Genomic DNA, 26,183 nt, shown 5'->3' with positions numbered 1-26,183 from the left:
TTTTCCCTTCTCCACGGGAATCTTCCCAACCAAGGGATCGAACCCAGGTCTTCTGCATTGTGGGAGGATTCTTTACCAGCTGAGCCACAAGGAAGCCCCAGAATACTGGAGTGGGTAGCCTATCCATTCTCCAGTGGATCTTCCCGACCCAGGAATCAAACCAGGGTCTCCTGCATTGCAGGCGGATTCTTTATCAACTGAGCTATGAGGGAAGCCTAAATGGAAAGTGTAGGTAAACTGCCTATGCAGAAGAATTCTAATAAGTTATGCAGATACGTCAAGGAGGTGGAGTGTGGCTACCCAGTCTTTAAGTGTGGGCTACACACAGGGGCTCCCTTCCAAGGAGGATTATGGAAAAGGAGGGCAGGTTACAGCAAGTAACTACCTACATAATACCTGATAAACACTTCCTCAGAGAGATGATCAAGGTCAACATCAACAGTTGACATCTTCCCTTCCTCCCTAGAGTCCACTTCTCAGCCCCTGATCCCAGCCACAGATTTAGAAGTAGATGGATGGAGGCTCCTAACTCCAGGCACTGTCTTCCTCCTATGTCTCACCTGGCACATGGTCCTGGCTTGGTCTGCATCCTAAGCCAAGAGAGGCCCTGGGTTCTCTCTGGGGCAGGGCAATGAGCCCCGTATCCTGAAGGAGTGTGCAACTCATTAGTGTCTGACTCATTAGAAAAGACCCTGATGCTGGGAAAGATTGAGGGCAGGAGGAGAAGGGGACTACAGAGGATGAGATGGTTGGATGACATCACCAACTCAATGGACATGAGTTTGAGAAAGCTCGGGGAGATGGTGAAGGACAGAGAAGCCTGGTGTGCTGCAGTCCATGGGGTTGCAAAGACTCGGACACGACTAAGCAACTGAAAAACAACAACAATCCTGAAGGAGACTCATTCCTTTCAGGTGATCACTGATTTTACAGAAACAGAAATAGGGGAGTTCATTGGGAAAAGGTCACAGAACTCTCCTGTTAGAAGGAAGTAGAAGGGGGAGAAAGGCTGGTAGCCGGAAAAATAGAAATTCAGACGGAAAGATGGCAAGTAGGACAGAAAGGAGAATCCAACATGGAATTCTTGATTCTCTTTCAGTTCAGATCAGTCACTCAGTCGTGTCCAACTCTTTGCGACCCCAGCGACTGCAGCACACCAGGCCTCCTTGTCCATCACCAACTCCTGGAGGTTGCTCAAACTCATGTCCACCAAGTCCAAATCTCACATCCATACATGACTACTGAAAAAACTGTAGCTTTGGACGGACCTTTGTTGGCAAAGTAATGTCTCTGCTTTTTAAAATATGCTGTCTAGGTTGGTCATACCTGTTCTTCCAAGGAGCAAGCATCTTTTAATTCCCCTTTCAGTTCAGTTCAGTTCAGTTGCTCAGTCGTGTCTGACTCTTTGTGACCCCATGAATCGCAACACACCAGGCCTCCCTGTCCATCACCATCCCCTGGAGTTCACTCAGACTCATGTCCATCGAGTCAGTGATGCCATCCAGTCATCTCATCCTCTGTCGTCCCCTTCTCCTCCTGCCCCCAATCCCTCCCAGCATCAGAGTCTTTTCCAATGAGTCAACTCTTCGCATGAGGTGGCCAAAGTATTGGAGTTTCAGCTTCAGCATCAGTCCTTCCACTGAACACCCAGGACTGATTTCCTTTAGAATGGACTGGTTGGATCTCCTTGCAGTCCAAGGGACTCTCAAGAGTCTTCTCCAACACCACAGTTCAAAAGCATCAATTCTTTGGCGCTCAGCTTTCTTCACAGTCCAACTCTCACATCCATACATGACTACTGGAAAAACCATAGCCTTGACTAGATGGACCTTTGTTGGCAAAGTAATGTCTCTGCTTTTGAATATGCTATCTAGGTTGGTCATAACTTTCCTTCCAAGGAGTAAGCGTCTTTTAATTTCATGGCTGCAGTCACCATCTGCAGTAATTTTGGACCCCCCAAAAATAAAGTCTGACACTGTTTCCACATCTATTTGCCATGAAGTGATGGGACCAGATGCCATGATCTTCGTTTTCTGAATGTTGAGCTTTAAGCCAACTTTTTCACTCTCCTCTTTCACTTTCATCAAGAGGCTTTTGAGTTCCTCTTCACTTTCTGCCTTAAGGGTGGTGTCATCTGCATATCTGAGGTTACTGATATTTCTCCCAACAATCTTGATTCCAGCTTGTGCTTCTTCCAGCCCAGCATTTCTCATGATGTACTCTACATATAAGTTAAATAAGCAGGGTGACAATATACAGCCTTGATGACTCCTTTTCCTATTTGGAACCAGTCTGTTGTTCCATGTCCAGTTCTGACTGTTGCTTCCTGACCTGCATATAGGTTTCTCAAGAGGCAGGTCAAATGGTCTGGTATCCCCATCTCTTGAAGAATTTTCCACAGTTTATTGTGATCCACACAGTCAAAGGCTCTGGCATAGTCAATAAAGCAGAAATAAATGTTTTTCTGGAACTCTCTTGCTTTTTCCATGATCCAGCAGATGTTGGCAATTTGACCTCTGGTTCCTCTGCCTTTTCTAAAACCAGCTTGAACATCTGGAAGTGCACGGTTCACGTACTGCTGAAGCCTGGCTTGGAGAATTTTGAGCATTACTTCACTAGTGTGTGAGATGAGTGCAATTGTGCAGTAGTTTGAGCATTCTTTGGCATTGCCTTTCTTTGAATTGGAATGAAAACTGACCTTTTCCAGTCCTGTGGCCACTGCTGAGTTTTCCAAATTTGCTGGCATATTGAGTGCAGCACTTTCACAGCATCATCTAGCACTTTATTTTTACTACTTTTTTGTTTCTCACACTAGAATACAATGTGAGGAAAACTATGGTGAGGTCTCTCTCTTATTATTAGAATAATAGTAATAAATGCTGCTTATCGGGGACTTACTCTGTATCAAACTTTTATCATGCATTACCTCATTTAACTTTCATTTTCCCTAAGAAGACAGGAGGAACCTTCAGTCTCCCTTTTTAGAAAAAAGAACCATGATGTACAGAGGTAGAGTGGAATCGGCCCCCTGCCCTCCTTCCCCACCAGTGATCACCTAACCCAAAGCACCACCACCTCTACCAAGTCAAGGACTGCCTCCTGACTGTCTCCCTCTCTTGTCCAAGCCTTGGCCACCCAGCAGCCAGAGCCAACTTCTCAGAAAGGAACTTGATCTTGTGATTTTCCTGCTTTAACATCCCCTCCTTCTCTGGTTTCCTCTTGCTTGTTAGAACCTGCGCTCTCCTTATCATGTGTGGAACAGGCTTTGCAGGACCTGTCCAGCCCCACCTCCTACCATCACTACTGTGGCTGACTTCTGTTCTCCTCCTGTCTGTTCCTGCCTACAAGTTTATTTGCTGTTTCCCTCTTCCAGGAGCCTGCACTTCACACGTGCCCCTGATTTTGTCTGCTTCTGCTTCACATGGCAAAAGATGGCCACATGGCAGCCCCAGGTTGACATAAAGGCTGAAAAGATTGGTTAGAGGTCTCTGAGTCCCCAGATTCTGACAAGGACAGTCTGATGTGTTTGACTTGAATAAAGAGTAAATTCCTGGCCTCGATGACCATGTTCTTAGTCTAGGTTGTCTTGGTGCATCCTGTTGCCTTTCCCCTTCTTTCCGTCCCCAATGACTGTCATTGCACAAATGATCTATTACTACAACAGAAATGCTTTGTAAACTGCAAATCTCTAAATAAATGTTAATATGGTAACTGTGGCTCTGTAAGACCTAACTGTGGAGTTGCAAAATGGGACCAAAAGGAGGGCATTTTGATTATCATATATGCATGCAAATAAAGCTTTTTAGTTCATTTATAGCAAAAGAATCAGCCAATACCTTTGCTACTCTGAATTTTCATGGAGAATTTGAGTTTGCTATTGGTTTCTTTGCTTTTTTTCCCCACTCATTTGGATGATTTGTCTAAATAAAGCCTTTAGCAAAATATTTTCCTCACCTTCTAATGTGTTCTCTGTCTTGCACCGTAGTTCTGGCATGTGCTGATTAATGAAAGGTTATTGTGAGGATCACAGCTCCTGTATTTGCCAATGATGATAACCCAGTGTGTTCTGTCAAGGGATAATGAGAATTTATTAGAAGAATGCCGGGCAGGATGTGATTGACCCTCAGAAGAGGATAGGAACCAAGGGCTGGAGGGAACCCAGAAAGACCATTTTCTCTCCTCTTTTCTCATTTCAGCTCCTCTCCGAGGCTGCTTGTTCCTTCTCACACCTTGTCCCAGCTTTCCACGAGCAGAGGTGGCAGAAGATGACTAGCGGTAGCTGTTAGAGCCAACAGATCTTCGTTGTTGCTGTCTCTCTCTACTTTTCTCATTAATTTCCAAATCAGGAATTAAATGTGACACCAGCCTCATTTTAAATCAAGTTTGGGAGATATTTTCATGGAGGACTGTAGAATTTTCCCACGTGTATCACCTCAGGAGAAGACAGCTGTGGGTGCAGGTGTCCATTACCATGGACAGAAGAGGGAAGCATTTGCTGTAAGCTTGTAGAGCTTGCTAAGCCTACAAGCTTGTTGTTGTTGCTAAGCCTTGGCCCTACCAGGGATCTTCCTCTGAGAGAGGCTGGAACAGAGCAGTATGTGTTGAAGTGTTGTGGCATACATTTGAGTCCAGGACTTGTTTTTTCTTCTTTGTAAGAAGAGTGTTCAGTAATTGCAAAACATGTAAAAATGTAAATAACAAAAGTAGGTATAAATTATTCTAAGGAGCTTGTATTAAGAATGTTTTCATTTGCAAGTAACAGAATGCCCATCTTAACCTTTAAGGGCATTTTTACTTATTTAATAAGATATCTCAAGATGAGTTTGGTAGATCATCAATGCCATCAGGACTTATATTCTATTTTTCTGCTTTGCCATCCATAGCATATTTGCTTTTTGTCTTCATGGTTGCAAGATGGCTGCCACAACTCCAAACACCACATTGATGTTGAAGGTGGTAGGGATAAAAGACAAAGCCAGCATCAGTTCAGTTCAGTTCAGTTGCTCAGTTGTGTCCGACTCTTTGCAACCCCATGAATCATAGCATGCCAGGCCTCCCTGTCCATCACCATCTCCTGGAGTTCACTCAAACTCACATCCATCGAGTCAGTGATGCCATCCAGTCATCTCATCCTCTGTCGTCCCCTTCTCCTCCTGCCCCCAATCCCTCCCAGCATCAGAGTCTTTTCCAATGAGTCAACTCTTCGTATGAGATGGCCAAAGTACTGGAGTTTCAGCTTCGGCATCATTCCCTCCAAAGAACACCCAAGGCTGATCTCCTTCAGAATGGACTGGTTGGATCTCCTTGCAGTCCAAGGGACTCTCAAGAGTCTTCTCCAACACCACAGTTCAAAAGCATCAATTCTTTGGCACTCAGTTTTCTTCACAGTCCAACTCTCGCATCCATACATGACCACTGGAAAAACCATAGCCTTGACTAGATGGACCTTTGTTGGCAAAGTAATGTCTCTGCTTTTGAATATGCTATCTAGGTTGGTCATAACTTTTCTTCCAAGGAGTAAGCGTCTTTTAATTTCATGGCTGCAGTCACCATCTGCAGTGATTTTAGAGCCCAGAAAAATAAAGTCTGACACTGTTTCCATTGTTTCCCCATCTATTTCCCATGAAGTGATGGAACCGGATGCCATGATCTTCGTTTTCTGAATGTTGAGCAGTTTTCATTCCAATCCCAAAGAAAGGCAATGCCAAAGAATGCTCAAACTACTGCACAATTGCACTCATCTCACATGCTAGTAAAGTAGTGCTCAAAATTCTCCAAGCCAGGCTTCAGCAATACGTAAACCGTGAACTTCCAGATGTTCAAGCTGGTTTTAGAAAAGGCAGAGGAAATAGAGATCAAATTGCCAACATCCACTGGATCATGGAGAAAGCAAGAGAGTTCCAGAAAAACATCTATTTCTGCTTTATTGACTATGCCAAAGCCTTTGACTGTGTGGATCACAATAAACTGTGGAAAATTCTGAAAGAGATGGGAATACCAGACCATCTGACCTGCCTCTTGAGAAACCTATATGCAGGTCAGGAAGCAACAGTCAGAACTGGACATGGAACAACAGACTGGTTCCAAATAGGAAAAGGAGTACGTCAAGGCTGTATATTGTCACCCTGCTTATTTAACTTATATGCAGAGTACAGCATGAGAAACGGTGGGCTGAAGAAGCACAAGCTGGAATCAAGATTGCCAGGAGAAATATCAGTAACCTCAGATATGCAGATGACACCACCCTTAAGGCAGAAAGTGAAGAGGAACTCAAAAGCCTCTTGATGAGAGTGAAAGAGGAGAGTGAAAAAGTTGGCTTAAAGCTCAACATTCAGAAAGCCAGCATAGTTTGGCATTATGACCACCCTCATATGATCATTATGAGGGTTGGGGAAGTGAGGATCTCTTTTTTTAGCTTCTAGAATGGCATTAGGAATGACTATTGAGTGGTCCAGTCAACATTGTCTTCTCTAGCTCTTCTTCAATAAAAAGTACTACAAATGTTCATAAGAGGGGTGATTGCATTAAACCAGCTCTGCCCTGACTCCTCTTTTCAATCCCCTCACTTCCTACTCCTAGAGGAGATGGGAAATCTTGGCATGAAGCAGTTTAAAAGGTTTCCTGGGTGGCAGGCCTTCTCACACTGACTGTGTTTTCTCTGAGGTCACTCTTTCTGGGACGTGCTAGGAATAGCGCTGCCACAACTCCACTGCCACTTGCATTGCTCCTTCTTTTCCTTCTTGTGGGATCTTGAAGATGTTCAAGGGTGGTGAATGTAGAATTCCAGGGTGAAACAACCTTGGTACTGTTCATGAACATCCGTGTCTAGTAGAACAGAAGCCAGGCTCATGTGGAAGAACATGAGCTCAGAAACACACCTCCAGAACACACAGATCACTTACAGGGGCCCTGGCAGGAAAAATCAACTCTCCAGCTTGTAATAATTACAATAAATCTCAATTGCTGATCATATTACCAGAGAATATAAAAAGTCCTATTAGCCTATTCACTTTATTTTTAGAAATTTGCCTTAGGAAAACATAATGCATGTTCACAAAGAGTTGCAAGGAGGAGGAGGATGGAGGCAATGACGGCAATGAAGCCACATTGAGTGACTCTGTTCTGAAGGGTAGATATCATTGTACTTTGTGTGACTAATCCATTTAATCCTTATGATAGTCCAGTGAGGTGGGGACTTCCACAATCCCATTTCCAGATGAGAAAAAGGAGGTCCCGGAAGTTAAATATCCTTTCCAAATTTCTGTAAGAAAGTGAAAGAATTGAGCTTGGATCCCAGGAAGTCTGAATCCAGAGTTCACATAATCAACCACTGTGTTTTTATGATGATCCCATTTAAAACAGAACTCTCTGGAAGTCCAGTGGTTAGGACTCTGTGTTTTCACCACTGAAGGTCCAGGTTCAATCCTTTGTTGGAGAACTAAGATCCCAAAGCCACAAGATTCAGCCAATATCAGTTCAGTTCAGTCACTCAGTCATGTCCGACTCTTCGCAACCCCACGGACTGCAGCACACCAGGCTTCCCTGTCCATCACCAACTCCCAGAGCTTGTTCAAACTCTTGTCCATTGAGTCGGTGATGCTATCCAACCATCTCATACTCTGTTGTCCCCTTCTCCTCCTGCCTTCAATCTTTCCCAGCATCAGAGTCTTTTCCAATGAGTCAGTTCTTTGCATCAGGTGGCCAAAGTACTGGAGCTTCAGCATCAGTCCTTCCAATGAATATTCAGGACTGATTTCCTTTAGAATTGACTGGTTGGATCTCCTTGCAGTCCAAGGGACTCTCAAGAGTCTTCTCCAACACCACAGTTCAAAAGCATCAACTCTTCAGCACTCAGCTTTCCTTATGGTCCAACTCTCACATCCATACATGACTACTGGAAAAACCATAGCTTTGACTAGACAGACCTTTGTCAGCAAAGTAACGTCTCTGCTTTTTAATATGCAAGCATCTTTTGATTTCATGGCTGCAGTCACCATCTGCAGTGATTTTGGAGCCCAAGAAAATAAAGTCTGTCACAGTTTCCAGTGTTTCTCCATCTAAGTCTTCCCAAGTGGCATTAGAACCTCCCTGCCAATGCAAGAGACATAAGAGACACGGGTTCAATCCCTGGGTTGGGAAGATCCCCTGGAGGAGGGCATGGCAACCCACTCCAGTATGCATGCCTGGAGAATCCCATGGACAAAGGAGCATGGCAGGTTACTGTACCTAGGGTCACAAAGAGTCAGACAGGACTTAAGCAACTTAGTACACACACACACACACACACACACACACATACATGTATAACAAAAAAGAATGTCCAATAGATCAGTTGGATCAATTATCCTTTGTAAGGGATACTAACCAACCCTTAACAATGATATTTTAAAAGAATTCACATAGTGAGGTGAAAAAATTTTCCCAGTATTTGAGTGAAAAAAAAAAAGGGAACCAAATATAAAAAGAAATAAAGACTATAAAAGATATAATCCTATTTTAGTAAAAATGTGTGTGTACATGTTTGTATATAAATTAGAACAACCACACCAATACATTAGCAGTTATTTTTAGTAGAAGTTGTTTTTTTCTTATTGTTTTTCTGTATTTTCTAACTTTCCTACAAAATTGCATTCATAGTCAAGAAATGAAAGTTATTTTAAAACATATTATTGGACACCTGTGCTTTAGCCCTATGTTTCATTTTGCATCAAACTCGTAATAGAAAAACATGAAAATACTGAACAAATTTTTTTCCTCCCAGTTTTATTGAGATAAATTGACACACAGCACTGTATAAGCTCAAAGTGTACAACATAAGCGTTTGACTTATTTACATGATAAAATGATTACAATAGGTTTAGGGCACATCCATCATCTCATATAGATACAAAATTTTAAAAATAGGACAAAAAATTTTTCCTTCTGATGAGAACACTTAGAACTTACTTTCGTAACAACTTGCATTTATGGTATGTACTTGTGTGCTTGCTAAGTCGCTTCAGTTGTGTCAGACTCTGCGACCCTATGGACTTTAGCCAGCCAGATTTCTCTGTCCATGGGATTCTCCAGGCAAGAATACTGGAGTGGGTAGCCTTTCCCTTCTCCAGGGGATCTTCCCAACCCAGGGATGGAACCCAGGTCTCCCACATTGCAGGCAGATTCTTTACCAGCTGAGCTACCAGGGAAGCCTAAGAATACTGGAATGGGTAGCCTATCCCTTCTCCAGTGGATCTTCCCGACCCAGGGATTGAACCAGGGTCTCCTGCATTGCAGACAGATTCTTTGCCAGCTGAGCTACCAGGGAAGCCCCATACTGACTAAATTATTATTGTTTTGTCCTGTTTGACTGCTTTTCTTGGTCTCTGCATTTCTTACTTCTCTGATTAAACTTATTCCTTGGTTAAAGTTTTTTTCACAGACAAAATGTGGGCTGAGAACATAGGGACAAGAACCATAAGGTCCTGTTCCTTTTCATTGCCATTTGTAAGATAATAATCTTTCAATCTTTAACTTAGGATGCCCCTCAGAATCATCTGGATTTTCAGCTTAATATTGCCTTTTATTTATTTATTTTTTAATATAAATTTATTTATTTTAATTGGAGGTTGATTACTTTACAATATTGTATTGTATCAACATGAATCTTCCATGGGTATACACGTGTTCCCCATGCTGAACCCCCCTCACACCTCCCTCCCCATACCATTCCTCTGGGTTGTCCCAGTGCACCAGCCCCAAGCATCCTGTATCTGCATTGAACCTGGCAATTCGTTTCATATATGATATTATACATGTTTCAATGCCATTATCCCAAATCATCCCACCCTCTCCCTCTCCCACAGAGTCCAAAAGACTGTTCTATACACCTGTGTCTCTTTTGCTGTCTTGCATACAGGGTTATCATTACCATCTTTCTAAATTCCATATATATGTGTTAGTATACTGTATTGGTGTTTTTCTTTCTGGCTTACTTCACTCTGTACAATAGGCTCCAGTTTCATCCACCTCATTAGAACTGATTCAAATGTATTCTTTTTAATGGCTGAGTAATACTCCATTGTGTATATGTACCACAGCTTTCTTATCCATTCATCTGCTGATGGACATCTAGGTTGCTTCCATGTCCTGGCTATTATAAACAGTGCTGCGATGAACATTGGGGTAATATTGCTTTTTAAAATAAAACTGTCTTTTGAATTTATAAAAATAATAATGCTTGTTCATGGACTTCCCTGAAGTCCACTTCCAGTGGTTAAGGCTCTGTACTTTCAATGCAGAGGACATGGATTCAATCTCTGGTTGGGGAACTAAGATCCCACATGCAGTGTGGAGCAGCCAAAAAAAAAAAGAAAAGAATGTTTGTTCAACTTTTCAGAAATATGTATAAACATACTTGTTTCCAATGACACAGAAACAAGAATAAAAACTAACATCCTTCTTCATACCCTATCCTGTTTCCCTCTCCAGAAGTAACCACTTTTAAGCTTGTGTTCTTCTGACCACTTTATCTTAACTTACACACATGTTATTGTTGTTGTTGTTTAGTTGATAAGTCCTGTCCAACTCCTTGCAACCCCATGGATTGTAGCCCCCTGGGCTCCTCTGTCCATGAGATTTCCCCGGCAAGAATACTGGAGTGAGTTGCCATTTCCTTCTCCAGGGGATTGTCCAGACCCAGGAACTGAACTCGTGTCTCCTGATTGGCAGGCAAATTCTTTACCACTGAGCCACCATGCTGATTTTGAAAAGATGGGATTCTAGTGTATGTAAGTCAGTGGTTTAGAAATTGGTGGACCAGTTTATCTTGGAAATCATGCATGTTACATCAGTGCATTTAGATATCCGTCAGTCTGCTGCTGCTGATGCTGCTGCGTCGCTTCAGTCGTGTCCGACTCTGTGCGACCCCATAGACGGCAGCCCACCAGGCTCCCCCGTCCCTGGGATTCTCCAGGCAAGAACACTGGAGTGGGTTGCCATTTCCTTCTCCAATGCATGAGAGTGAAAAGTGAAAGTGAAGTCGCTTAGTCGTGTCCCACCCTCAGCGACCCCATGGACTGCAGCCTACCAGGCTCCTCCATCCATAGGATTTTCCAGGCAAGAGTACTGGAGTGGGGTGCCATTGCCTAGTCTCATTCTATTCCCTAGTGTCTGACCACTAGGGGATTTTTTTTCTAGGGATTGGGGGGATGTTTTCATAATTTGTGATTCCGTGTGCGATAGAATAATGAAATTGTGACAAAGTTTGATGCCCAAACAGATCACTTGGTTTGACTCCATTTCAAGGCATTGATGTGAGTATTGGGGGAAATCTGCAAGTTCCAAGGTCAAGACAAGCCTGGATTTGAACACTGGCTCTGCTGTTTACTAGTGATGTGTCTTTGGGAAAGTTTCATTTTTCTTTGTATTCCTTCTCTATCCCTCAATCTCCATCTATTTAAAGCTACCTCATGGAGATGTTAAATGGGATCATGAGAGCATGAGTGCTAAGTCACTTCAGTCGTATCTGACTCTTTGTAACCCTATGGACTGTAGCTTGCCAGGCTTCTCTGTCCGTGGGAATTCTCCAGGCAAGAATATTGGAGTGGGTTTTCAGCTCCTCTTCCAGGGGATCTTCCCTACCCAGGGATCGAACCTGGGTCTACCGCATTGGCAGGCAAACGCTTTACCACTAGTGCCACCTGGGAAGCCCAAATGAAGTCACACATGACCTCAAGTGCCTGGTGGGCTCTCAGCCTGAGAAAAGCAGTCTAGGTTGGTTCCCTTTCCCCTGCAGCACCTTCTGGACAGACTGCCGGGACTGCCCACAAGGGGGCACAGGTGAACGGGAGACAGCAGATAGCAGCCTTTGCGCTGAGCACAGACCTACTTCTGGAGACTCCCTGCTACTCTATTCACTGGAAACATCCCTGCAGTGTGTAAACACCTTCCTCTCTGGAGACGGCAGAATAAAATCATGTCTTGGACATAATGAGTGCTCTGGAGGTGGAGGGGGTAGGGTTGGCGGGCAACAGCTCTGCTTTGACCCTGGGGAGCCTGCCTTCTGGTTCCTATGGAAGTTTCACAGCCACTCTCCCCAAAGCACTGAATCAAATCCCTTTTGTGACCAGGAGGCTTAGTTTCACCACTTTTAAAATAGATGGTGTCATATATTCCAGTCCCTCCCTATCAGATTAGCTGAAGAAATCTGGGCACAGTTGGGGGCAACTCAAAAAAGTACTTGAAAGGACACAAAATAACATGCTTACTTTAAAAAAAAAAAACAAAAACTAACTAATCATAACATTCCAGATCTCATCCTATTCAACCCACAGAACAACCTTATGAGGCAGGTACTCTTATTAGCCCATTTGATGATTGAGAAAATGGAGACACAGAGAGGGTTAGCAACTTTCCCAATGTCATACAGCTAGACAGTGTCGGAGGCAAGTTTCAAAGTCTTTTCTGTCCAAACTCCACAGCTTGCAGGTCTAACTCCTGCACACATAGCCTTTCTACTTGAGATGAATATGCCTTTATCAGAGTTAGAAGACATAGCTGAATCACAGTTCTTTTCTACTGAGTAAATTGGTCCTGAGCAAATCCCCTTGTTTTATCTATTTCTCCATCAGAAATTGGGGTGGAGACTATTTCCACTCTTGGATATGTATCTGAAAAACAAAAACACTAATCTGAAAAGATTTGTGCGCTCCAGTGTTGTAGCAGCATTATTTATAATTGCCAAGATACAGAAGCAAATTAACTGTCCATCAATAGCTGAATGGATAAAGAAGATGTGAAATACACACACACATACCACACACAATGGAATACTACTTGGCCATAAAAAGAATGAAATTTTGCCATTTGTAGCAACATGGATGGACCTGGAGGGCATTATGCTAAGTGAAATAAGTCAGACAAAGATAGACAAATACTGTATGATATCACTTATATGTGGAGAAGGAAATGGCAACCCACTCCAGTGTTGTTGCCTGGAGAATCCCAGGGACGGGGGAGCCTGGTGGGCTGCTGTCTATGGGGTCGCACAGAGTTGGCCACAACTGAAGCGACTTAGCAGCAGCAGCAGCATCACTTGTATGTGGAACCTAAAAAACACAACAAACCAGTGACTATAAAATGAAAGAAACAGACTCACAGATTTAGAGAACAAACTAGTGGTTATCAGTGGGGAACAGGAAAGGGGAGGAGCAAGATGTGGCAAAGGAGTAAGAGGTACAAACTATTAGGTATAAAATGAGCTACAAGGATCTGTTGCATAGCATGGGGAATATAGCCAAAATTTTATAACACAAATGAAGTATACCCTTTAAAAATTGTGAATCACTGTATTGTACAGCAACTATACTTCAATTAAAAATATAAAGAAAAACAAAAGGAAATTGGGGCCTGGGGGTAGTGTGACCCCCAGTCCACTAATATCCCTCTCATGGGATTGTGTGTAGGTATCAAATGTGATAAAGGGGGTGAAAGTGCTTTGCAGACTGTAAAGCGATGTACACATATGTAAGGGGCATGCTCACAAAGTTAAAGATGATGATGGTGAGCAAACAATTAATCATGGGCTGCAGGGTCCTTATTGCATTTGGGGGCTAGTTTATTTCCATCTGCAAGATGCAGATGTAACTAGAGGGACAAGGAAGACGGATTTTCGAGTCTGTCGTGAGAGTTGAGGGTGTTGGTGATGTAGATCTCTGTGGAAATGTTGCTCTAGGCAAGGAAACAATGAGTGCAACAGCCCTGTGGCAATCTGGTGCTGGAATGATCGAGAGCAAGGAGGTGCTGGACAGCGCTCTCCAACAGGAAAGGCCACTGTGATGGAGTTGATGAGCCAAGTGGGGAACAGTGGGGGATGAGGTGAGAGGGGTGATGGGTCAGAGCACCAGGGGCCTCTCAGGCCATTGTAGGGACTTTGGTATTTGCTCTGGGTCAGGTGGGAGCCACTACAGGAGTGAGCAGAAGAGGGGCAGGACCTAACTGTGCCTTCGCAGCAGCACCCTGACTGCTGGCTTGAGAACAGACTGTGGAGGACGAGGGTCGTCACAGGGAGACCGTGGAGAGGTCGGTGCAGTGATCAAGAGATGATAGCGGCTGGACCAAGGAGGCAGCAGTATGGAAAGAGTGGGAAGTGGTCAGATTCTGACACCACTTAAAGCTGGGCCACCCTGACAGAGCAGATGCTTTTGGTGCTTCAGTTGCTCAGTCGTGTCCGTCTTGCAACCTCATGCACTATAGCCCACCAGGCTCCTCTGTCCATGGGATTTCCCAAGCAAGAATACTAGAGTGAGTTGCCATTTCCTTCTCCAAACAGAGCAGATGTGGGGAGCAAAAATTGGAAAGACATAGATGGAGGGGCGATTGAGGAAAGAACAGGCTAGAGGAGAGAACTGCAGGGATCAGTGTTTGCTTTGTTGAGCTCAGGACACGCCCTACTTTTCTAATTTTTAAAATTAACTTATTTATTTTAATTGGAGGCAAATTACTTTACAATATTGCAGTGGTTTTTGCCATACATTGACATGAATCAGCCACAGATGTACATGTGTCCCCCATCCTGAACCCCCTTCCCACTCGCTTGAAGCAGTTCTAATGAGGTAGATTAAACTGGAGCCTAGTATACAGAGTGAAGTAAGTCAGAAAGAAAAACACCAATACAGTATATTAACGCATATATATGGAATTTAGAAAGATGGTAATGATGACCCTATATGCGAGACAGCAAAAGAGGTTCAGGTGTAAAAAACAGATTTTTGGACTCTGTGGGAGAAAGCAAGGGTGGGATGATTTGAGAGAATAGCATCGAAACATGTATATTACCATATGTGAGATAGATCATCAGTCTAAGTTCGATGCACCCTACTTTTGATTCTGATTCTGAAAGGTTGCATTGCAAAAGACTATGCTTATAGGGATGGGAGGAATTAAGGACCATTTTTTTTTTGCAATGTATCACAGTTTGTAAATAAATTGTATTTAACAAGCACTTATATAGCTCTTACTTAGGATACGGTGGGCACTGTATATATACCATAACTTATTATATATGCTCCCTCATTAGATCCTCACACCAGCCCTAGGTGGTAGGTCATGATATTATCCCCATTTTACAGATGAGGAAACTGAGGCACTTGGATACCCAGGTGGCTCAGTGGCAAAGAATCTGCCTGCCGATGCAGGAGATGCAGGAGATGTGGATTTGATCCCTGGGTTGGGAAGATCCTCCAGAGTAGGAAAGGGCAACACAATTCAGTATTCTTGCCTGGAAAATTCCATGGACAGAGGCATCTGATAGGCTACAGTCAGTCCACGGGGTTGCAAAGAGTCAAACACGATTGAGCATGGCACAGCAACAGCAACAAAACTGAGACACAGGGACTTAGTAACTTGCCCAAGATTATGAAGCTAGTAAAGATACAGCAGAACTGGAATTTGAACCCAAGTAGTCGGGTTCAGAATCTCCGCACTTTACATTTACTTTAATTAATTATTACCAAGTGAATTAAGTTTCAACACATCTTGACTGTTACTGTTTTCATTATCATGGATTCTTTCTTTGAGCAGGAAAATTCAACAGAACTGCACTATGTAAAATAAATTCAGACTCATTATGTGACCTGTCGCCTTGGGTTTTTACATGCGCTACTCCCTTGGCACATGCTCTCCCCACCCCATTTAACTGACTCCAAGGTTAACTAAGTGAGCCATTACTTTCTTACGAAAGTCTTCCCTGACACCCACTAAATCCCTCCAAATACAAATTCTTACAGCACCCACCTCTTTTGTAATAATCACAGTTGAATTTACATCATCACATAGCTTTTTAAATTGTGGTAACTTACTGGTCTTCCCTGCTGGCTAGTGATAAAGAACTCACCTGCCAATGCAGGAGACTCAGGTTCAATCCCTGGGTTGGGAAGATACCCTGGAGAAGGAAATGGCAAACCACTCTAGTATGTGAGATAGATCATCAGTCTAAGTTCGATGCACCCTACTTTTGATTCTGATTCTGAAAGGTCACATTGCAAAACACTATGCTTATAGGAATGGGAGGAATTAAGGACCATTTTTTTTTTGCAATGTATCACAGTATGTAAATAAATTGTATTTAACAAGCACTTATATAGCTCTTACTTAGGATACAGTGGGCACTGTATATATACCATAACTTATTATATGTGCTCTCTCATTAGATTCTGGGAAATCCCATGGACAGAAGGAGCCTGGTGGGCTACAGTCATGGGGTGGCAAAAGAGTTGGACATGACTTAGCAGCTAAACCAAGAACAAAAAACTTACTATATTAGCCATCTTAACCATTTAAAAGTGTATAGTTCAGCAGAGTTAAGTATATTCATATTGTTTAGCAACAGATTTCTGGAACTTTTTCATCTTGTGAAACTGAAAGTCTATACCTGCCAAACTCTATAATTTTCCCTCTGCCCGCCTCTGTCTTCCCAGCACTTTCTAGTTTGTTTCTATGATTTGGACTACTTAAGATACTTCATGTGAAGGGAATGATACACTATTTGTCCTTTTGTAACTGGTTTATTTTTATTTCAATCAGAATAGTGTTCTTGAGGTTCATAAATGTTGTAGCATGTACTAGACTTTCCTTTTCTTTTTTCCTCATATTTTTTTAATCTAGGGATGACTGATTTACAGTGCTCCAGGTATAGAGCAAAATGATTCATTTATATGTATGTGTGTGTGTGTGCACGTGTGTTCTTTTTCAGATTCTTTTTCCATTATAGATTATTAAAATATTGAATATTGAACATAATACTTCATTGTGTGCATATAACACATTTTATTTATCCATTCATCTGTTGATGGACATTTGGTTTGCTTCTACCTCTTGGCTATTATGAATAAGTGAACATGGGTGTGCAAATACCTCTTTGAAATCCTGCCTTGAATTCTTTTAGATGTGTACCCAGAAGTGAGATTGCTGGATCATATGGTAGTTCTACTTTTAATTTTTAAGGAACTTCCATGCATGCGTGCTGTGTGCCAAGTCGCTTCAGTCATGTCTGACTCTTTGCGACCCTATGGACTGTAGCACGCCAAGCTCCTCTGTCCTTAGGATTATTCAGGCAAGAATACTGGAGTGGGTTGCCATGCCCTCCTTCAGGGGATCTTCTTGACCCAGGGATTGAACCCACATAGCTTACATCTCCTGCATTGGAAGGCGAGTTCTTTACCACTAGCACCACCTGGGAAACCAAGGAGCTCCCATACAGGTTTCCAAATGGCTGCACCATTTTACATTCTCAGTAACAGTGCACGAGGGCTTTGATTTCTCCATATCTGACTCAATGGACATGAGTTTGAGCCAGCTCCGGGAGATGGTGAAGGAAAGGGAAGCCTGGCATGCTTCAGTTGTACATGCATGAGTCGGACATGACTGAGCAACTGACCAACAACATCCTCACCAACACTTTTAATTTTCATTCTTTTTTTTTTTTACAGTGGCTGTCCTAATAGATACGAGGTGATATCTCATTGTGGTTTTGATTTGCATTTCTTAATGATTAGCGATGTTGAACATACGACTATTGGCCATTTGTATATCTTCTTCAAACAAATGCCTATTCAAGCTTCTGTCCATTTTTAAATCTGGTTATTTGTTTTTTGTTGTGGTAGTGGTAGTGGTGGTTGAGTTGTAGGACTTCTTTATATGTTCTCGATATTAACTCTTTATCGGGGATATGATTTGCAAATATTTCCCCCACTACTTAGCTTGTCCTTTCCAGTCACTGTGCATTTTATTTGCCAGCCCTCTCTCATCTGACCTGGCAGTCAGCTCTATGAGGCCATTGGTAGCATCTGTTTTGTTTACTACTCTGTTCCTCCAGGGTCTGGCTGTTGGAGAAGGCCATGGAGAGGATGTGATGACTAGATGACCAGAGAGCTGGACTGGACAGTTGGAGGCTTCTCACTTCCCCAGCCCCTGCCACCCTCCCTGCCATCCTTGGAATGAACATTCTGCCTGCCCTTCCCATGGTAGGAGCTGGTTTCAAGAAGGCAACATTGACAGAATAAGATGCTGTTGAGACCATCAGGACAATGCACCTGACTGAAGCTGGTTGAGGTCTTTCTATAAACCATTAAGATTCTGGCAGGTACCTGTGGAGATCTTGCAGCGGCCAAGACAATCCTCTGTCAACTAAAAAGATAGTCACAACCTAAAAGTTGAGAGTTATGTTCTATTTGGTGGGAAATTTTAGGACTTCAAGCTTGGGGACAACATCTCAAGTAACCCTGAAAGAACTGCTCTGAGGAGGCTGGGGGTGGGGGGAAGGGGTCAATTCATATAGAAGTTTGCAACAAAGGGCAGGTAGTCTGAACATCAAAAGTGGTTTTGTGAATTAAAGAAAACCAGATATCCCAAGTTAAGGAATTTAGCACTTTTCTGTGTTTGGGACGATGCAAGTGTCTGGGCTTACTGAAATCACTCCTTTCATATGCATCTCAGCTATCTGGGGCTAGTACCCTGCTTAGCCTGCATTTTTCCTCAGTGCTCACCACGGGGAGTGGCTGCAGCCCAATGGCCTCTGGATTACAGGTATTCTTCTCCAGCCCTGGTGGGCTGGAATCACTGATGACTGTGACCGCCTTATTTATTAGTCTGGCAGGAAATACTCCATTTCTCACCTTCACAGGTGGGTTCTCCTGCTTGTTAGACCTGCCTGTTTCTCTGGCCTTCTCTTGCCTCTGTGTACCACGACCAGTTTCAGATTTCAACACAAGCTTCACACTTGGTACACACTAGATTTCCCCCATGTGTTTCCTGGAGGAAATAAGGAAGGGCTGAATAATTTCTAGAAGGGAGAATTGGGACAGGTTATTTGGGAACATGCTGTGAATTCCTGCCCCAGATCAGGATTATCCAATAGAAGTATAATAGGAGACACAGAATTCTAAATATTCAAGCAGCTGTAGTTTAGAAAAGGGGAAACAGGTGTAATTAGTAATAATTTCAATTAAAAAACTGTATCCAAAATATTCATTTTAACATTGAATTTAACACTTGTTAATGAGTTGCCTTTTTTTTTTTTAACCCCCCCCCCTCCTTTTTTTTTTTTTTTTTTTTTGGTCCTACGTCTTAAACACGTCTCAGTCTTTGGAGCCACAATTTCACGTGCTCTATAACCACATGTGGCGAATGGCCAACGTTCTGGAGAGCGGAGCCCTAGCCAGCACACCCTCCGGGTCCCCTGGGTGCCCGAAGCACGCACGGCATCTGGTGGGCGCTCCGTAAGGTTTGCTCAATGGAAGCAAAGAATAAATGCAGACTCAGGGCCGTGAAGAGAGGTTTCGGATGCCATCAGGTGTGCTAACCCAGCGCTCAGAAGAACCTGGCTCAATTCCAGGAAAAAAAGTAGTCGGCCCTCCAGGAGGAAGTTCGGCGAGGCTGCAGGGACACACACACCCTACCCGCTGCCCGCGGGTCACTCACGCTCCTCGCGGCTGAGCCAACCCGGCGGCGGCGGGAGCGCCGGGCGCAGGGGACGCGAACGCCGGTGGGAGGTGAGGCCAGCTCTCCAGGTCGCGGGGCGGACGCTGGGGCTGCCTTCCCAGGTATCCGCCGAGTCGGGCGGCGTGGAGGAGCCCTCTTCCCGGCTCCGAGAGGAGGTAGAGGAGGTAGCCCTCTCCCCAGTGGGGCGTGTCCCTAACGCGGGGCTGCGGCGGCTAGGGCCGCAGGTGCAGCCGCGGCGGGGAGAGGGGAGAGAGCTGGGGTGGGATACGAGAAAGGGGGAAGAACCATCCAGGGACGGGAAATGGGCAGTAGGGACTCAAGACATTGGCTCTAGCTCCAGGCAGCCGCGCGCGGACTTCCGCGGTAGGAAAAGTCTCCCAGGGATCACACTGTTTATGCTCTGTGTGCCTTTAGTTAAATTAGTTACTGTCTCTACGCGCCTGTTTCCATCTTAGTTTAAAAAAAAAAAAAAAAAGACGGCCTTCTGCGTGTTGAGAACCCCATGAACAGTTATGAAAAGGCTTCCTAAATAGACTTCATTGTTTCCCCTCGGATAATCTCGCGAGTTAGGGTCTCCTGGTTCCATTTTTCCCAGAAGGAGATTTGGGCTCTGACAGCTTTAGAAGCTTGCCCACAGCTGTGAGATGGAAATAGCAGGATTCGAAGCCAGGAAATCAAACTCCAGAGGCTGGACTTTAAGGTCTAATCCAGGTCCCACTATTTCCTAGAAGGATGAAGTGGAGGTGGGGATAAACTGCTTCTGAGACCCCTACTCGCTATCTGTGAAATGGGTATAATAGTACCTAACCTATGGGGTTATTGTGAGGATTAACTGAGCTAACATGTAAGTGCCTCCCTGCTAAAGTGTGCATGCCACAGGGGTAGGACTTTCTCCCCCCTGTTTTGTTTGCAGGTACAGCCCTAGTGCCTGGCACACAGTAGATGCTAAATAAACATTTGTCCCGTGAGTAAGGAACACATATTACTTTTTATCCTTTACCATAATCCTTGGTGTCCCTATATTCCTGATGAGGAGACCAAGGTTCAGAGAGGTTAGGCAACTTAGGGAATGTCACGCCGGTGGCTGGTAGAGGAGTCAACATTTGAACCCAGGTCTGTTTGATCATAAAGTCTCTGTAGTTCTGATGCCCAGTCCAGGTTCCATCACTTTCTAATAGGGTGAGTGTGGCAAGTTATTTAATTCTTCTCTGCCTCAGTTTCCTTATTCACAAAATAGGGACAGTGATGATACCTATCCCATATCGTTTTTGTCTGGATTAAATGAAGATAAAACTCTCAGAATAATGCCTGGTGCTTAGCAGGGACTCAATAAACATCTGTTACAATACATGCTATGTTTGCCCACTAGGGAGTGGGAAGGAGAGTCAGGGGGGCGAGGTTACCAAGGAGCTTTCCTGCCTTCTGTGTGATCCACAGAGCCAGGCTCCTGTTTGCCCTCTGGAATATTCCTAAGAAGCCCCCTTGCTCAGTGCAGAGGGAAAGGTGTCACCTGGCATCCCGCTGCCCATCTAGTATACAAAGAGACAAAGGCAGGATCTGTTACCATTTTTGTTACACAAAGGGGGTGCTGAGTCCTTCCTGCTTCAGTTGATTCCCATGGCAGCAGATGGGCTTTGGGGAGGATTTCAGGTAGCAAGGACAGTTATGTGGTGGTTGTTCTAGCTAGAGCTGCATTCAAATATCATCTCGAAGTGATTTCCAGCTCTGGGACTTTGGCAAGTCACTTTGCGAGCCTCAGTTCCATCATCTGTAGAATGGGCACAATAATAGGACCTCATAGGGTTATTGAAAGGATAATCTGAACTGTCTCAAAAACATTTTGCACAGTGTCTGGCACATGATAAATGCCAGCTGTTGCTCCTATTGTTGGATGTGTGGTGTTCTTTTCTATTCCTACCCTTAGGATCTGCTGATGTGCAGGTAAAACTCTTCAAGGAAGACTAAATAAGTGCCCTTTCCTTGACCCCTTCTCATCTTGAGAGTCTCCTGGGATTTTCACCCATCAAATCCTTGAAGAGCTTTTCATTCTGATAGATCAGGTGTTTCCCTTAAGTGTTCCAGGGCAGTTTCTGGGGACAGGAAAGCTGGCATATAATGGGAAGACCACTGTGCTCTCTGCCTGGGGAACTCCATCCTTTGATGTGGGCAGTTGGCAGGGGCAGGGATCCTAGCCTTTTGGTATAATCAGTCATCCATTTATAATCAGAGTCATTAATTTGTTCTGTGCTAGACACTGTGCTAAGCCCCAGCTCTAGTCATCCATGGAACCTGGGCTCCAAAGCCAGCCTGTCTGGGTTCCAGTCCTGCCTCTGACATTTTCTAGCTCTGTGACCTCTGGCCAAGCTACTTGAACACTCTACTTTGGCCACCTGACGTGAAGAGCCAACTCATTGGAAAAGACCTGATGCTGGGAAAAATTGAGAGCAGGGGGAGAAAGGGGGCGACAGAGGATGAGATGGTTGGATGGTATCATTGACTCAATGGACATGAGTATGAACAAACTCTGGGAGATAGTGAAGGACAGGGAAGCCTGGTGTGCTTCGGTCCATGGAGTTGCAAAGAGTTGGACATGCCTGAACAACACAACTTCAAAAGATTCATCTGTAAAATGGGATGATTTTAATATACATAAATCACAGGGCTGCCATGAGTATTAAATATAATTAACATATGTAGGATAAAACCAATGTGATAATAAATGTTAGTCCCTTATATAGTTATAATTATCTCATTTTATAGCAAAAGAAACAGGGAAATTAATAAAGAGTAGGACAAGACTAAAGGGACTGAGTACGATTTACGAAAGAATTACTGATTTGTCCTTTTTTTACTTAGTCCAAATTCACTCTGCTTGCCGCACAACAGGCCAATGAATCCAAGAGATGAGATGTTGAAGCAAGGAATATGACTTTATTCAGAAAGCCAGCTGACAGAGAAGATGGCAGACTAATGTCTCATAATAGCCATCTTGTTGGGGTCTGGATACCAAGTTCTTTTGTAGAACCAGAGAGAGAAGTGGTGAAGAACAAAAGTCAAAAGGCGGAATAGAGAGGGAGAGACAGTAAGGAAGTAAAAAGGGCCATCAGTCTTGCAGAGCATCTCCAGGAATGGCCAGCCTTTGGAAGGCACGTGTTAATCTCTTCTTTATTTCAGCCTGTGAGCTGAACAAAGGCACTTTAGTCCAATAGTCAGGCAGAGGGGCACGGTCCTCAGAGGCAGGCCATTATGTATGATTATAATAACAACAGCAGGGAAAAGTGAGTCAAAGAAACAGTTCCATAATGGAGTCAAAATTGGCTCTTCTCTGCAATACTTTTGCCCCGGACTCCAATTTGCTTCAGCTCTATACTGCCTGGCAGGAGCCTGCAGTCCAGTTCTTCCTTGAGTCACATGCTGCCAGGTACTGTCACTTACCCTAGGAATGAGGGTTCTGGAACAAATAAAGCCCTCTTCCTGGAGATCACCACCTAGCTCCTCTCATTTTTAGTCCTTTCCTTGATCAGACAATTTGTAAAGCCTGTCTCTCTCTAAACAGGAGAAAATTCTCCTTGTCTTTGGAGAGCCATTATTTTGTATTTATTGGGGGGGGGGGTGTTAATAACATATCAAAAGCTGGGACCAGTAGCTATGGTCCCCCAATTCTCCTTGTGAATTATAAAAACAGGACTTTCTTTTTTTCTTTTAAATGATTCAGATTCAGATGCCATAGGAAACTTGTTATGGCATTTGTAAAAATATGGAGATCTTACCCATCCCTGGATCATTTACTTCTTTCTTTCTTTCCATATGAATAAAGAGTCTCCCTTTTAGACCTGGGGTTTCCCTTGTGGCTCAGCTGGTAAAGAATCTGCCTGAAATGCGGGAGACCTGGGTTCAGTCCCTGGGTTGGGAAGATCCCTTGGAGAAGGGAAAGGCTACCCACTCCAGTATTCTGGCCTGGAAAATTCCATGGACTGTATAGTCCATGGGGTCCTAAAGAGTTGGACACAACTGAGCGACTTTCATTTTCACTTTCACTTTCTAGACCTGACTGTTCCTGGAGGATTAGCATTCCTGTGGTGGGAGTTTCTTTGTGGGAACTTGAACCTTCAGTGGCTGTTGCTAACTTGACCATTAAAATGGTCTAGCCTTTCTCAAAGATTAACCCATTAGTGAAAGTGAAAGTTTGTCGCTCGGCCGTGTCCGATTCTTTCATGGATTGTAGCCCACCAGGCTCCAGGCAAGAATACTGGAGTGGGTAGCCATTCCTTTCTCCAAGGAATCTCCCTGACTCAGGGAATGAACCTGGGTCTCCTGCATTGCAGGCAGATTCTTTACTGTCTGAGCCACCAGGGAAACCCTTAACCCATTTAGGTCTTACCATACTTTCGGGGGTAGATTATATTGTCCCCATTCTGCAGATAAGACAGGGGAAATTGAGTTTCAGAAGGATACACTTGGTTCAGAGTGGGTAGAGTCATAAAGTGCTGGAGTCAAGATTTGATTCAAGTCAGCCTTGAGTGTGAGCTGGTTCCACACTACCCTATGTCCCTGAAAGTCAGGCCATCATAATTACGAAGTTAAACCTGTAAGGTCTGAATATATTGCCCCAGGGGCTGAATCTACAGGACACAGTGGCCAGTGCCTGAGGGTGCCTAGTGGAGCAGTCTGTTCCAGAATGACCTTCTTGTAAAAATGAAAAGCTAAGCTTTCTGGGGAAAAAAAAAAGCCAAAAACAAACAAACAAACAAACTAACTTCCTTATAGTGTCCAAGAAATCAAATAACGTGTAGGAAGAACTTTGATCTTTTATTGCACTGAAGCTGAAAGAACATTGATGAGAGGGTGGGGCTGGCATTCAGGAAGAAATAAATACACAAAGGCCCTGAGTTAGGGCTCTCCCCACCTTCTCCTCAAACCCAGCTCACAGAGGCCATGGTGCAGCCATGAAGTTGGAAGTCAAGGACTGATCTGTGTATAATGGGTGAGACCCAGTTATCCATTGGCTGACAAGGGGGGAGAAAATAACCAGGGTGGCATAAAACTGCCATAAGCTGGTAGGACATCCTCTCCCTGGGAGCTCAGAGGCATGACCAAGAGAGCAAGCAGGGCTATGTTTAAGGCAGAAAAAGATGGGTCTTATGAGTTAGTAAGAAAAGAGGACCCTCACTGTCTCTGCAGATTAGAAAGGAAATGCCTGCCTATTCCTGAAAGATGGGGCACAGGTAAGAGAGGGCACTTTGAAGAAGAGTTGGGGTGGGTCACAGAAATGATGTGGAATGCTTGGGAACGAGTCTTGGGAGGGGCCAAAACTAGGGCTGTTCTGTTGCTTAGCACCAGATGCTATGTACAGAATAAATGCACAATAAATATTTGTCAGAGGAAAGAATGACCATGGGGAAGTGGGAGGCAAAGCAGTGTGCTGGCTAAAGAGAAATCTCTAGAGCTGTCTGCCTGCACTGGAATCTCAGCTTCGGGGGTCCTCACTGGGAGACGCTGGGGGAGGTGGACCTTTCTGGCTCCAGCTTGCTTGTCTGTAGGACGAGTAGTGTAAGAGTTCCCACTCCCAAGTGGGGCTGTCAGGACTAATCGGAACATAGGGGGCCCTGTCGGCACTCAGTAAATGTTACCTCTGACTCTTCCTTCTCATCCTTCCCTTCTTCCTCTGATAACAATGATGATAATGATTAAAGTTCAGGCAGAAAGGAAAGAGTTTGAATTTCATTCTATCTGTAAAACTGTGACCTTGAGTGAATTACTTAACCTCTCTGGGCCTCGATGTAATCATAAAATAGAGATAATAGTACCTCTTCATAGGTTGCAGTTACAAATTCATAGTTACAATTCAGTTACATATGCATACAGTTACATACAAATTCAGTTACAAATGCATAGCGTGGTGCCTGGTGCTGAGTTAAGCTCTCAACAAATGGTGCTGTCTTGATGCGTTTTATTAGTTATTGTTGCTATTTTACTAGATTGCTTCTGCACAGATTGGCAAATGGACCTCCAATGGAGTTGGATGTCAAGGGTGGGGTTTAGAGTCCTCTTATGCCAGGAAGGGTTCTCTCCTTAGAGGCAGGGTCAGGTTGAACTTTCTGACAGTTCAGTGAGTCATATGATAGATCACGTTGACAAGAGGTCCCGGAATAGAGTAAAAGGAGACTGGACTGTATTACTGCTCAGGTTATTTCCAGCTGCTGAAGGTTCAGTGTTCCCAGAGACACCTACACGCTGATGGAATGCTAATTATTAGGCAAGGTCATTTCTAGGAAAGACACTTTATTTGTAGGGAAAGAAGAGACTAGGTAAGTCCTCTGGATTTTTTACAAGCCCAAACAAACAAGTTCTGCTTTCTATGGCATTTGAATCAGTGTGGATGGTTTTTAAAAGAAGGAAAGAACGTCCTATTTCTATAATTCAACAGAAGAACTGGGGACCATAGTTACTTCTTCCAATACTTCCTGTTTTTGCATCCCCAATAAATGCAAAATAGTGACAAGGCAGACTTTTCTCCTGTGGTGGAGGGTTGACTTAGAATTGTCTGATGAGGGGAAAGACTTTAAAAAGAGAGGAGCTAGGTGGTGATCTCCAGTAAGATGACTTTCTTTGCCCCCAGAACCTCCATTCCTGGGGTGAGATGATGATATGTGGGAGTGTAACTCAGGGATTGTGGGCTCCTGCCTGCCAGGCAGTCCACACTCAGC

The 26,183-nt window shown here is 44.0% G+C and overlaps 1 protein-coding gene across 4 annotated transcripts in view; it reads left to right on the top strand.

Moving 5' to 3' along the window:
- Positions 1 to 19,230: 19,230 nt before the first annotated feature.
- The window catches only part of TMC5 (transmembrane channel like 5), an 80,856-nt gene continuing 73,903 nt past the window's right edge, over positions 19,231 to 26,183 (top strand). For 2 of the 4 annotated variants that reach the window (XM_006073932.4, XM_006073931.4), the window contains exon 1: positions 19,231 to 19,526. The gene's annotated coding sequence lies outside the window, so the exon portion shown is untranslated. Of the gene's footprint in view, positions 19,578 to 24,368; positions 24,461 to 26,183 lie in introns of those variants that run through there. The other 2 variants (XM_025274721.3, XM_025274722.3) reach the window with 2 other exon arrangements.

The sequence above is a fragment of the Bubalus bubalis genome, chromosome 24 (genome assembly GCF_019923935.1).
Source record: "Bubalus bubalis isolate 160015118507 breed Murrah chromosome 24, NDDB_SH_1, whole genome shotgun sequence".
NCBI classification, from domain to species: Eukaryota; Metazoa; Chordata; class Mammalia; order Artiodactyla; family Bovidae; genus Bubalus; species Bubalus bubalis.
The sequence above is the reverse complement of the archived record's forward strand: the minus strand, read 5'-3'. Positions and strand labels throughout refer to the sequence as shown.